The following is a 12,397-nucleotide window of genomic DNA, read 5'->3' as shown; positions in this document are numbered from 1 at the left end:
CAGCAAGGAGGGTAAGGGAAGAGCGCATTTCAGAATTTATAAGTAATTCTGCTTGCCTCTAAGCAGGATGTATTCCATTAATAGAATTTAATCATTAGATCACTTATAATTAATAATAAATACCCAGTTAAGCATTTCTCTTTCTTTATGGCACTTGCATTCTCTAGTAAATTAAGGTACTCATTTTAATGCATCCCATAATGTTTTGGCAGCTTGCTTCATAAACTAGCATTGTAGCCAGAACATGCCTTGGTTTCTGGAATGCTATAGAAGGCTTTTATGGAGTCAGTTGTGTGCAGTTCCTCTTAGAATTAATTGTTGTTGTGGCATTGCCATAATAACTGAAAGAGAACTGTTATTCTTAAAACAGTAGTTGACAGTCCAGAACAGACAACATAAGATAGCATGGAGTTTGAAAACGTCACCAATATACCTCAGAACTGCAGAGATGCTTGCATAGCCAAGCATCAAAGGGAAAGTCCTTGACCAGAGTGGATGGAGGAATGGCTTCTGAGCCAGAATCCTGCCTTGACAAGGAAGCATTTTCCCCACACATGTGAATGAAATATTAGGCAGTGTCCTGTTATTTAGGATACAGGGTCTTACTTTTGTGGGCGGCTGAAGGTGTGCCTACAGACATGCTGTGGAAACAGCACAAGTCCTAATGTGCACCTCCACTACATTTTGAAGACTAAATATTCTGTTTCAATTGCTGGATTGATTTTGCCTTATTTTTGTTGTTGCTGTTGTTGTTGGTCTTTTAAGTGTGCTTTCAATTTGCTTCTCACCAAATAAACATAAAATCTTGTCAACAAGTTTTCTTTCTCTACCCTAAAATCTGATGTAAAGAGAATGCAAAAATGTCCCATTTTCCTTTCTCTCTTCTGCTTCATAGATGCTGGAAAGCTGAGTGAACAAATAATTTGCAGTGTTTTGTTCAGCAATCTTCATTTCATGTTCATAGAATAACTGTCCACAGAAAGCCTGCGGTTCCCTGGAATGTACTTATTTTTGGATAAGTATTCTTCGAATGACCTTGACCACTAATACAGTTACCCAGACTATTTACAGTAAATGATTGCTTAGTGACAGCACGTATAATTTACTTTTGTACTTAAGTCAATGCATGTGGGACATGTTGCAGATACTTAGACAGCACCAGCACAAAGGCCTTAGTGAGTAAGGCTGGCCACTCAGTCTCAGTCCTTCACGAGAGGCAGAGGAGTGGGGACATCAGCAGTCTTTCATCTTTGGTCTGTCCATGGTCCTCAAAGTCCACCACAGCTGAGGTCAAGCACCCTACTTGCTGCAGCATCATATGTAGATACCCCCTCACATGTGCCTGGCTATCCCTGCCATCCTTCAGCTGCCCCACCATGGGCTTTATAGCAACATGAATCTTCACAGGGTCTGTAGCCTTGGGATTGTAGAAGTAGAGGTGCAGTAACTTTTCTGCTGTGATATCTGCCATCACTCTCTGTATTTGGCAGAAAACAGAAAGAAAAGGGGTAATACAATAAAAAATACAGATATGTGCTGCAACAGATGGGAATCAGAGTCTTCTGTTGGTTTGGGAGTATGCCCAAATGAATATTCCAAAGGGTCATTATGTAGTAAATCCACTACTTCTAGCACTGGAACAAAGATAACACAGCCACACAATGCAAACTGCTGACCACATGTAAAATCAGTTTGTTCATTCAGATTCATTCAATCATTGCTGAAGGGCAAACTTTGCCCTTCAGATACAGATATTCCATGTCCTTGTATGTCAGAATAAAAGCTCACATAAATTTCAGCCATTGTTATTTCAAGAGAAATGTGATCATTTGCCTACTTCTGATGTGGAACAAATCTGTAACATCAAGATTAAATGACGCCCAACATCCAGCACCAGCTGCTGTGAAATGGCAGCCAGAGAAGCACAGATAAAGCATAGCTTTCTCCCAGAATTTAAGTTAGGGAAGGCTGAGTGTCTTCTAGGTTAGGAAAAAAAGTGTTAAAAATGTTTTTATTATGTAAGAGGTTTTAAGATTTTTATAATGGCTCTAGCACCTCTGCAAAAGGTAAGGGAAACTTGAAATTTGGCAGGAGTATCAGTCCTCTGCTGGAAATCGTCTTTGTTCAGTGTACAACTTAACTGTGTCCCCTTATGCACTGATTTGACAAAATGGTTGTTACTTACATGATCATGAAGAATTTTTCACTTCCAGGAGATAGTTCTGTCTCATCCTATCTAAGGCGAAACTGCCTCATTTCTATAAACACACACAGTTGCTAAAAAACCAGTGGGGATTCTGAGGGAATAGAAAAAGATACATCCAGATACTGAACTAAAAGTTGGAAGATCTGGGTTCTGTTTCTTCTTCGGGCATCCCCCTCAGTCCAAAGTCAATACGTCTGACTCAGAGCACCTCTGCCAGCTGTATCAACGGCTAGCATGAGGCTTGGGAGGGAGGCTGGATGTGGGGTGCCCTCATAGTGTTCAGCCTCTTGCTAGCCAAATGTGTACACCACCTGGAACCAGGGCTGTCTCCAGAAGATTGTCAGGGTGTATGAAGCTTCAGCTCATTCTAGTTTGCATGTTGTTGGGACTGCATGTGCAGCCTTTAACAGGGATTTTATTGAAGACAGACTCTGGTTATGTGTACAGATCATGCTCTGAGCAGTGAAATGAAAATGAGGAAATGTCCTTTAAAAGACATTTTGTGTGTGTGATCATCGTAGCCAAGATTTGCAAAAGCACCTGTATGGCCATCTGCACAAAGATGGAGTAACGCTGTATCTGTATTTGTAACACTGCAAAGCTGCATCACAGACATTTGTGAGATGGTCTATTATTCTAGGACTGCTTTGTACTTCAGGGAATAAGGGTATAGGCTCTTCTTTGAAAGGAGCAGAAGTTTGCCCATTTCAGCGGTTGCATCATCACAACTGCTTTGGAAAAGCACTGATTTCCCTGATCAATCCAGTTGTATCAGAATCAAGCAGAAAAAGTTTGGAAGCTTCCATGTTATCAGATGTTACTCAAAGGACTTCTCCTTTCCCTTAAGTATTGATAATAAATCCTGGTTATCCCCCGGAGGATCCAGAAATAAAACTTCCTTTCCTGAACAGCACAGAACACCTGTCCAGAACATGATATCAGATGGGCGACTGTTGTGTTTCTTAAGTTCTATCATGTTGTTTTCCTCAGCGCAGAGGTACATTGGTCACTTGATTCTTGGAAGTGCTCTGCCTTCCACGTTCTTTCTGCAGAATGCTATGGGGGGGCCTTTCTGGCACAGGCAGGAGCAAAGCACCAGCCGAAGATTCATGCCCTTTATATCTTGATGCTGCAGACTGCACTGTGCTTAATAGGACAATAAACATGCTGGAAAACAGATATCAGATATCAGATAACAGATTGCATAGGCGGGAAGAATCTTTGATCTCAAAAGCTCACAATAATCTTAAAAAAATGCCACCTTTGGTGGTAAATTGAAGAGTGTCTAGAAGATAGTCAAGGAGATAGAAGGTATCCTCTGTTCCTGGAAGACTACAGGTCACATGTGAATGGATCTCCTTTCCATCTTGCTGCATCCATATTCCAGGCGGAGTTGACTTTTTTGAGTTAAATGCCGTGGACAACCACAGAGAGCATGACACTCACATTTGAAAAGAGGAGAAACCAATTTTATAGAGAGCAGGTGGAAACCAGATGGACTTGAAACAGGGGTGAAAAGAAGCAGAAGTGTCCTGACAATTGAAAATGATTGTTTCCATCAGGTTACACAGCTCTGTATTTCCTAGATCACATGTCTGGTCTTAATTAAGGCTTTCCAAAAAGAATGTTGCCATTCTAATTTAACAACAACAAAAAAAAATAGTCATAATACTTTATTGGGAAACAAAGTACAGTATTTTTTCATACTAGTGATTGGAAAATCCATTTCCTAGGATTCTAGTTTAAAACCTGACTGTTGATCAGTATGTGATTCGACTTAGAGAAGAATAGCAGCTCTGGGATAGTGTAAAGTAATTTCTTTAGAACACAGTTTTTTCCTGAGTGCCTGGAAGTGAAGTTGTCCTTGAAGTGTGCTCTGCACACTGGTAGTGCTGGCCCTGTGGTGATAGTCCTAGCACACAACCATTTCCTTGGGTTGGCATTTGCATGGCCACTTGGCAGCATCTTGGAAGCTGAACTGTGGCCCAGTGGGGCACAAGGGGCATGTGGGCCTGGAGCTCATCTTGGTGCCATGAAGGCCTGACTAGCCATTTTAGCGAGCAGCCCTGACGTTGGGAGTTGAGCTGGGTGACAATCATGGTGGCCATGGCCTGGCTGAGAAGCAGGTGAGATGCTGCCTGTACCCACATCAAACAAGTAGCTTCTTCTAGCCTAGCAGCTAGTTTGTCAGCTAGTTCATCACCATCAGCTAGTTCATCATCCAGTTCATCAGCTCAAAGTCTGTTATCATTCTTAATGTTAAGTTTGTAAAACTTGGAAAAAACTTCATTAATAAAGATTTAACACTGAGAACATTCCTTAGAAAGAAATGTGCTTAAGAATGTTGCCTTTCTGGTGACACCCACAGGAGTGATTTGACTGAAGCACCTGGAGACAGCTTTAATGCTCTGCTGCGTGACAAGTGTCCCTTTCCAGCCTGCAAATTTGTGAGAGAGGGCTGAGAAGAGATAAGGGGGAGAGACAGAGGCAGAGGAAATGCAGAATTATTGCTAAAGTGCCATAACTAACCCTCTGAAATCTCATATTTCACTCCCTGTTGTGCAGTCAAACAGTTTTATTCTGTGACCCAAGGAACCACCATCTCTATGGTGAGAAAAAAAAAAAAAAAGAAAAAAAAAGAAAAAAAAAAAAGATTGCTTTGTTCAGGAAGATAATGATAACAAAAAATACAAAAATCAAACAAACAAAAAGAACCACCAAGGGACATTATTGTAAAAAATACTATAAAAATATTTTAAAAACCCTAAAAAACTACCTGGGGAGGATAAGCTGTGTATTTCTCTTTTTACTTTAATGACTAGGCATGTACTGTATGTTCACCCAGGAAAGCAGTTTTATCCCCAGGGAGTCATCAAGAAGCGCTAACCAAGTGCTGCACAGCATTACACTATCTGGGCTTCATGGCAAAAGGTGCAAATGCTGGGGATGCTTTGGCTGTGGACCACCCATGGGGAGAGAGCAACAGATGTTCTATGATTACACATAACAAATATTTATATTCCTGGCACCCGTTATTCCTTGCTAAAACCTATACCTTTGTTACGTGCATGACTGGCTTTCTGCTAAATATGAAATGAGGACACACTTTCTCATTCAGCTAAACAAAGGAGGTTGCCAGACACATAACTAGGTAAAGATGTGGCTTCTCAGCAGTTATGCATTTAGAAAACTAATGAAGATTTTGCAAGAATTAAATAAAAATTTGTGAATTTGTCAGCATCCTCTGTTCCTAATGTTTTTCCTAATGTGTGGAACTGAATTGCAGAAATTTTCAGGAGAAAAATGAGTATTCCTTGTTCTATCAGTTACATCAGGAACTAAATATATATGTGTGTATATATACATATATTTGTCTTACCTTGAAAGTGTAAATTAACATAAGCTCATGGCTTTTATTTGTTTAAAAGTGTATCTAGTCTTTATAACTGACTGTAAAAAAAAAAGTCTTGAAGATTATAGATTTCCCTGCCCAGTTTGCTGAAAAACTATCAGATAAATGAAGATTATCTAAAAATATGAGCATTTTTAAACATAACTCATGGGGTTTTTTTGTAGCCATCAGCAGCTGTTCATGCTGTTTGAACTCTGGTTCAAAATAATAATACTGAGAATTAACTGAAAACTTATCTAAGTTCCGTCACGGAGCACAGATGGCTTGCTTTTAATATTGATTCTGTAATGTGATGAATTATACAAATGCATACAGACTTGCTCTTTTCTCCAGCTCTCTTTCATCGCTCTCTGTAAATGTTACCTTGTCATAATATTGACAACAACTGATTTATTCCACAAACATAATCTCTTTCCTGTTTCCACATTACTTACAAGATACTAGCATATTGGGACCTGGTGGATAGTTTAAGTAATTTACAAAATGTATTAAGATCAAGTGCTTCCTGTTGTATTTTCTTACCTGTAAACATGTCATGTCTGTAGACTCCTCTGTAGTTTTTGTTTTGAGAGTCTGTTTTTTGATATTTGCTTGGAACTATTATTTCTACTTATTGATTAAATGAACTTTCAAAGAGCCCTGAAGGTGATGGCCTATTGATTTTGGTTTCTGGAAATAAGTACTGCCATGTGTGAATTATATGATTACATTCTCTCCTTGTTTGGCAGCTCTTGCAAATAACATTCTGAATTCATACAAGCTTCTGCAGGCTATGAATGAATTTTGAGTCCTACAGGTCAGGCAAAGCAAAAGTATTTTCTTGCTCAGGAGAAAGTTACTAAAACAAATCCAAAACCCTTCTAATATTTGCCATACCTTAGCTGACAGACTATCAGCCACTGGGAATGTATTTTCCAATAATGACTACACAGTTAAATGATGGTTACAAAAGAAAAATTTTTAGAAAAGAAATAAATGAAAAATGAGAGAATCGATGTAACTGGAAGATTCCTTCCTTACTTCTGTGAGAACCTGCACGTATTCACATGAAGTACTGAGAGAAACAGAAATGACTCCTTCCTCAGATCAAAAACTCACAAATAGGTAATGTTGGATGTATCTGTATATATTCTCTGCTTATTTGTATTTTTGTTCATCTTTTGAAAAGAACAAGAAAATAATAATCTCATTGCACAGAAATGATGAGTTAGGAAAGAAAGAACACAGCAGTCAGAGGGGCTGGAAAACACTTGAGCTGCTACCAAAAAAAAAAAAAAAAAAAAAAAAGGCTAAGGCTAAGAATTCATTTATTACCCATCATGTATTCAAGCCTTCTCCCAGAGGGGAAGGTAAATAAAATCTTCATCTTACCTTTCTCTTTGTCCAGCTGCATTCAGAGCTGAAGAAGCTACACAAGAATGTGAAACACTTTTATTCCTTCATAGATGCTCAGTTCAGCTTATGATCAAAGAGTAAATGATCCTTCCACGAATCATACTAACTCTGCCTTTCTCTCATTTACAGGTCTGCTGCTGTAGATTTTCTTCACTTTTAGGAATAAGAAGTTCTTCAGACTCAAATGCCTGAGGTAGGAATTTTCTTTTGGTTTTAAAAGAAACAAAAGCAGATTTGACAATAGCTCTTCTTTAAAAAAACAAAAAAAACAAAAAAACCAAAAAAAAACAAAAAACAAAAACCAAAAACAAAAAAACACCAAAAAACATACAAAATTAAAAGAAAAAAAAAGAACTTTGAATCAAATTTGGATCGAATTTGAATCTCTAAAATAAAAGAAAAACTAGAGATGTTCCTAAAAGTCAGCTTATTATTGTGCTTTTATTTTTGTTCTTATTTGCTCTTTGCAAGGGAACTCAGATTATTTTATAAATACCAGAGTGACTTCTGGTGTGCTCATGTTCCATATCACATATCTTTTGTATGTCAAGGTTTTTTATGGTTTGAAACTGTCTTAAAATGTTTTTAACTTGTTATTGTTGAAGAGTGTCCTCATCTTTGGAGGTATGGACATGGCACTAAGGGACGTGGTTTGGTGATGATATTTGGTAGGTCAAGTTGACGGTTGGTCTTGGTGACTGTGAAGGTATTTTCCAAACTAGATGATTGTATGATTATAAGAGTATGATTCTTACATGTGATTTTACAGAAGAGTACTGTGAGACACAGTTGCTCTCCATGCCATCTAAAAGACAGATGACAGAAATATCCATTCTTTCTCAGAAAGAGCTCTGATGATTGCAGGCATTAAATGCTGCTTCTTGACTGCAGCCTGTGGCTGAGGTTGCTCTCTAAATTCTGAACCTGTTCCTTGGGTGAATGTTGGGACACATGTCATCTTGAGTTGTGGTGGCTGGCTGATGGAAGAAAGAGAAACAAGAATGTTTTAAATTTTTTTTCTGGAGCATCCTTTAATTCTCTGAGATTACCTCAGAGATTCTCACCTTTTGTGCAGCTGAATGAGTCCCTCCTAGAAAAAATAATTCTGCAAATCTTCTCCAAACACATGGCTGAATATTTAGGCAGCGGTTCTCTTGTTAATATTTGTGAAACCTAATGAATTTTGTGATGGATCATCTGCCTGTCAGCTTGGAGTCCACGGCTACATATTTGTTCATACAGCCTCTTCAGATCTAAGCTCTTTAATTTGCAATTGTAATATGTTATTTTCTACAAATAAAATGCAATTCAGTCACAGGACATTCAGAATCACTCAATTCTAATCTAGAATGTCAGCAAGCCCATTTCACTGACATTATTGTTTTGACACTGAGTGTAATAGAAATGATTAAGCCAGGAAGAGAGCAGCACTTACTTGACTGCTGTCAGCTACTGAACCACAATAGCCCAGCACACAGACTCTATTCAGCTGATGAAACGTGAAACTTGATATGCTACTGCGAAATGCTAGTAACCACAATGCTATATTTCAATCTCTACTTGATTTTATAAATGTTTAGTCTCACTCCGTTAGACCCAGCCTCATACAAAAGCAATTCCTGTTTCACAACTGGGAGAAATAGCAACCAAACTTCTTTCTTTTAAATTCTCTGTATCCAAGCATGTGTCAAGGCCTTTTTTATTATTTTTTCAAATGGAAGAATGTATTCAGATGGGGGATGAAAATGGAAAGGATACGAACAATAGTAGTCCTTGTGACTTTAATGTGAAGATTAAGATTCATGATGGTAGGAATGTAATGGGATAGAAATATATATCATGACCCTTCCACCCTTCCAACAGAATGTATACTTTGTTCTGAAATAATTTGTTATTGCTAAGCTTGGAGATGCAGGCATTTGAACTGAGTATTTCTTCAAAATAGGTGTTTGCTTTCCTTTACATTTTATATAATTTTATATCATTATGCTGTCAAGTGTCCTATGGTATAAGACTAACAAACTGGGCACAGAGAAGGCAGTGTAATGTTATAAGTAAATACCTCTGTCTCTCTCTTGTGTCTGAAGTGAAAACTCCCTTTTCCTCTTGGCTATGTGCATAGAAGATCCATAGTGTTCCTTCAAGATATTTCAAATTATGGTTATAAATAGTCTTAACTTTTTTTCTGATTTTATAGTTCAAAAGATTTAGTTTAGACTACAGTTTCTCAGCAAGAATTACCCCCATAATATCTGAGGCACTGCAGAAAAAGTATTTTATTCGCACAATCCATAGTAGATTCGAAATTAAGAAAAATAGGTGACAGTGACACATAAAGAGCCTGTGGGAACTGACTCACAAGGTACAAAGCATCCCCTGGAACATCCCCTGATGTCTGTCCCCACTGGAAGTAGGTGGCTCCTAGCTGTCTCCACAGACATGGAGGTATTTATGTGATGCCCCGTTCCTGGAGACACACAAGATCAGGCTTGATGGGGCTCTAAGCAACCTGGTTGAGCTGTAGGTGTCTGTGTTCAGTGCAGGGGAGTTGGACTAGATGACCTTAAAGGGTTTCATCCAACTCAAACGATTCTGTGATACTGATTCTGTGATTATGCTGCCAAGTAGGGCTACTCTTCACCTGATACGGCTTGAAGGGATCTGACTTTGAGTGATGAAGAACAAAATGTGGGAAAATGAAAAGACTGCCTGAAAAACTTTCAGCACAGTAGAAGCCCTCAGGTTTCTTATAAAGTAATTATATAGTTACATAAATGAATTTATACATTTACCTCTTAAATAAAATATCGCCTTAGGGAAGAGCCTGATTTCTTCTACTGCTGTATAAATAGAAAATGTGTTTGTATTACCTGTATCGTATAGAATCATAGAATCATAGAATCGTAGAATCATAGAATCATAACGTTGGAAATGAGGTACAAGATCATCTAGTTCAACTATCTTCCCATTACCACTGCTACTACAAGCTACCAAACCATATCTCATAGCTCCTCATCCAGATGCCTGTTGAACACTGCCAGGGACAGCGACTTCACCACCTCCCTGGGCAGCCATTCCAGTGTCTAACCACTCTCTGAGAGAAAGTTCATGTTCATAACAACTTATATCATTGTTGTTTCTCCATGTACATATGTTCAATATTACAATCTTCAAAGGCTCACTTCCTGATGAAAGTGTGGGCATTTCCTACAGACATGCTATCTGGCATAGAAATGGGAGGCATTGGACACTCCTAAGGGTCTTGAATTCTCTGTAGCTTTCTCATCTTCCTGTATAGCCAGTCATGAACTGATTCAAGAGAGAATGTGGGTAAATTCTTATATTTTAGATTCTGGAGCACTTTTAGCATTATTTGAACAGTGCTGTCCCAGAGATATGAGAACTTCAGTATACACTTCATAGATTTAGAGAGGCAAAACTCTGGACTAAATGGAAAATGGTATGGTAACATTATTTATTCATAGCAGTAACAAAAAGGGAGACTTACATTCAAGTAGGCAGTAGAGTAAAATGATTATATATCCTGGGATGCACTAATTGTTATAGTGTATAGCTTAGAGAAAGTAGAAAAGAACTGGCTAACCAGGCAAGCAGCATGAATGGTGCGTGAGTTCATGCTTAGGAGCTGGAAATTTTGGTTCAGTCACTAGCTTTTGCTGTAATTTTTGGCATACCAAAACAAAATCATTTTATCCCTTCTGTAAAACAGTCATCCTCCCATGCAATCTCCAAGCTGTGATGAGAGTAAGGGAAGCACAAATTCTTCCCATGGAAGCGCACTGAGCAGGCCTGCCCTTCCATGACAATGACTGCTCAGTCAGGAAGAGCAGAGAGAGATATGAGGACAGGGGCTGACACGAGCTGGGGAGGAAACAGCTTGTTTTTCCCTGGCTTGCAGTAACTTTTAAGGTTTGAAAATACAGATCCTGCTCCAAATGTTTTATGCTGAGCTGGGTGTTTACAAAAACAATCAGGAATGGAGAACTGTTTTACCTTTATATGTGCAGCACGTTCAGGTTTAACTTTTTAAACTGTTTCAACTTTCTGAAATACTTTCTTCATTCTCTTATTGCAAGCTAACACAAATATAACAGTGTGTTCTGAAAGAAGAAAAGGAGCTGTCTCTGTGGCCTGAATCTCCCCATGGAAGTAGTTGCACTTTCCTCCAGTAGCCAGCGTGACTTTCCTAGCAGATAACACACAGCTGGCTCCGCACACACACACTGTGTGCATTTTTCAGTTCCCAGCCATAACATGTCGTTAGCAAAGGTTTGGGGTTTTGCACATTGGGCTGGCCAGACTCAGAGTGAAGAAAGGGAGACTTACGCTGTGGTTTCACAATTGGCTGAGCCCATCCTGCTGCGGGCTGTCGCCGAAAGCAGCACTCCAGCTCTTCCTGCTGCAGAACAGGTTGCTATATGGCCATCCTTCTGCTCATACGAGGAGATTTTTTTTGAGCATCAGTATTAGTCATGGAGGTGTTGAGCCCTAGAGAGATTGGAACAGGCACCAAGGCAGTCACCGCAGCTGAGCCTTTTCTTCCTAGTCCTGGTGAATTGTTTCTTACTGGAAGCAAAGTGTCAGGATAACAATGTGTGCATTGCACTGCTTCAGTCAGAGAGTTTACAGCAAGGAGAAAAGTACAGATTTTAAAGTGAGTGTTAAGTTCATTTGAACAAGGTTATAGAGAGAAATTGTCAGTTCTAATAAAGCAGAAATCATTTTGAAAAGCATGGCATGACAAAGTGTGATGGTTTTATGAGGTAACAGGCCAATGTCCAAATGATAAGGATGACAGAAGTAAAGCTACTTTTTAGATACGATAGTATAAAATCAAATAAAAGCTTCTAAAAAGAAGAGAGTTACAACACAAACTGCAACTCCCTCCTAATGAATGTGAATGTTTGCTTTTGCTTTTTTTCTTTTTTTTTCTTTTTTTTTTCCCCCAAAAAGTAAGACATACAGAATGTTTTGATAGTAGCTTTTTATTTGTAGTGGGAGTTTTTTGGATTGTTTTCCAGTGACTTGGCCCGTGACTTGATGAAGACAAGAGTAGGGCAGACATTCAGAAAGAAGATGAAAAACCCAGTGCTTCAGGGAGTGGATTACCACCTGTGTGAGTCGAATACTGTCCCTTTCCCTGCTTGCAAGCTGTTGGCAATGGTGGGCAAATCACACAGCGAAATTTTCACACGTGGTCAGACTGTGCTTTCCTCAGATCTGAGCACCTACTTTGAAATACTTGAGGTCTGGCTTTAGAAATGCTGAGCTCTCAGAAAGGCAGCTGAGTCAACAGAAGCTGTGCTGTGAAACTGTAACAAGTCATAAAATATTTGGTACTCCAGAAAATCAGATCCATGGCA

The sequence above is a fragment of the Phasianus colchicus genome, chromosome 2 (assembly GCF_987193195.1).
Source record: "Phasianus colchicus chromosome 2, bPhaCol1.hap1.1, whole genome shotgun sequence".
NCBI lineage: Eukaryota > Metazoa > Chordata > Aves > Galliformes > Phasianidae > Phasianus > Phasianus colchicus.
Note: the sequence above shows the minus strand (reverse complement) of the source record.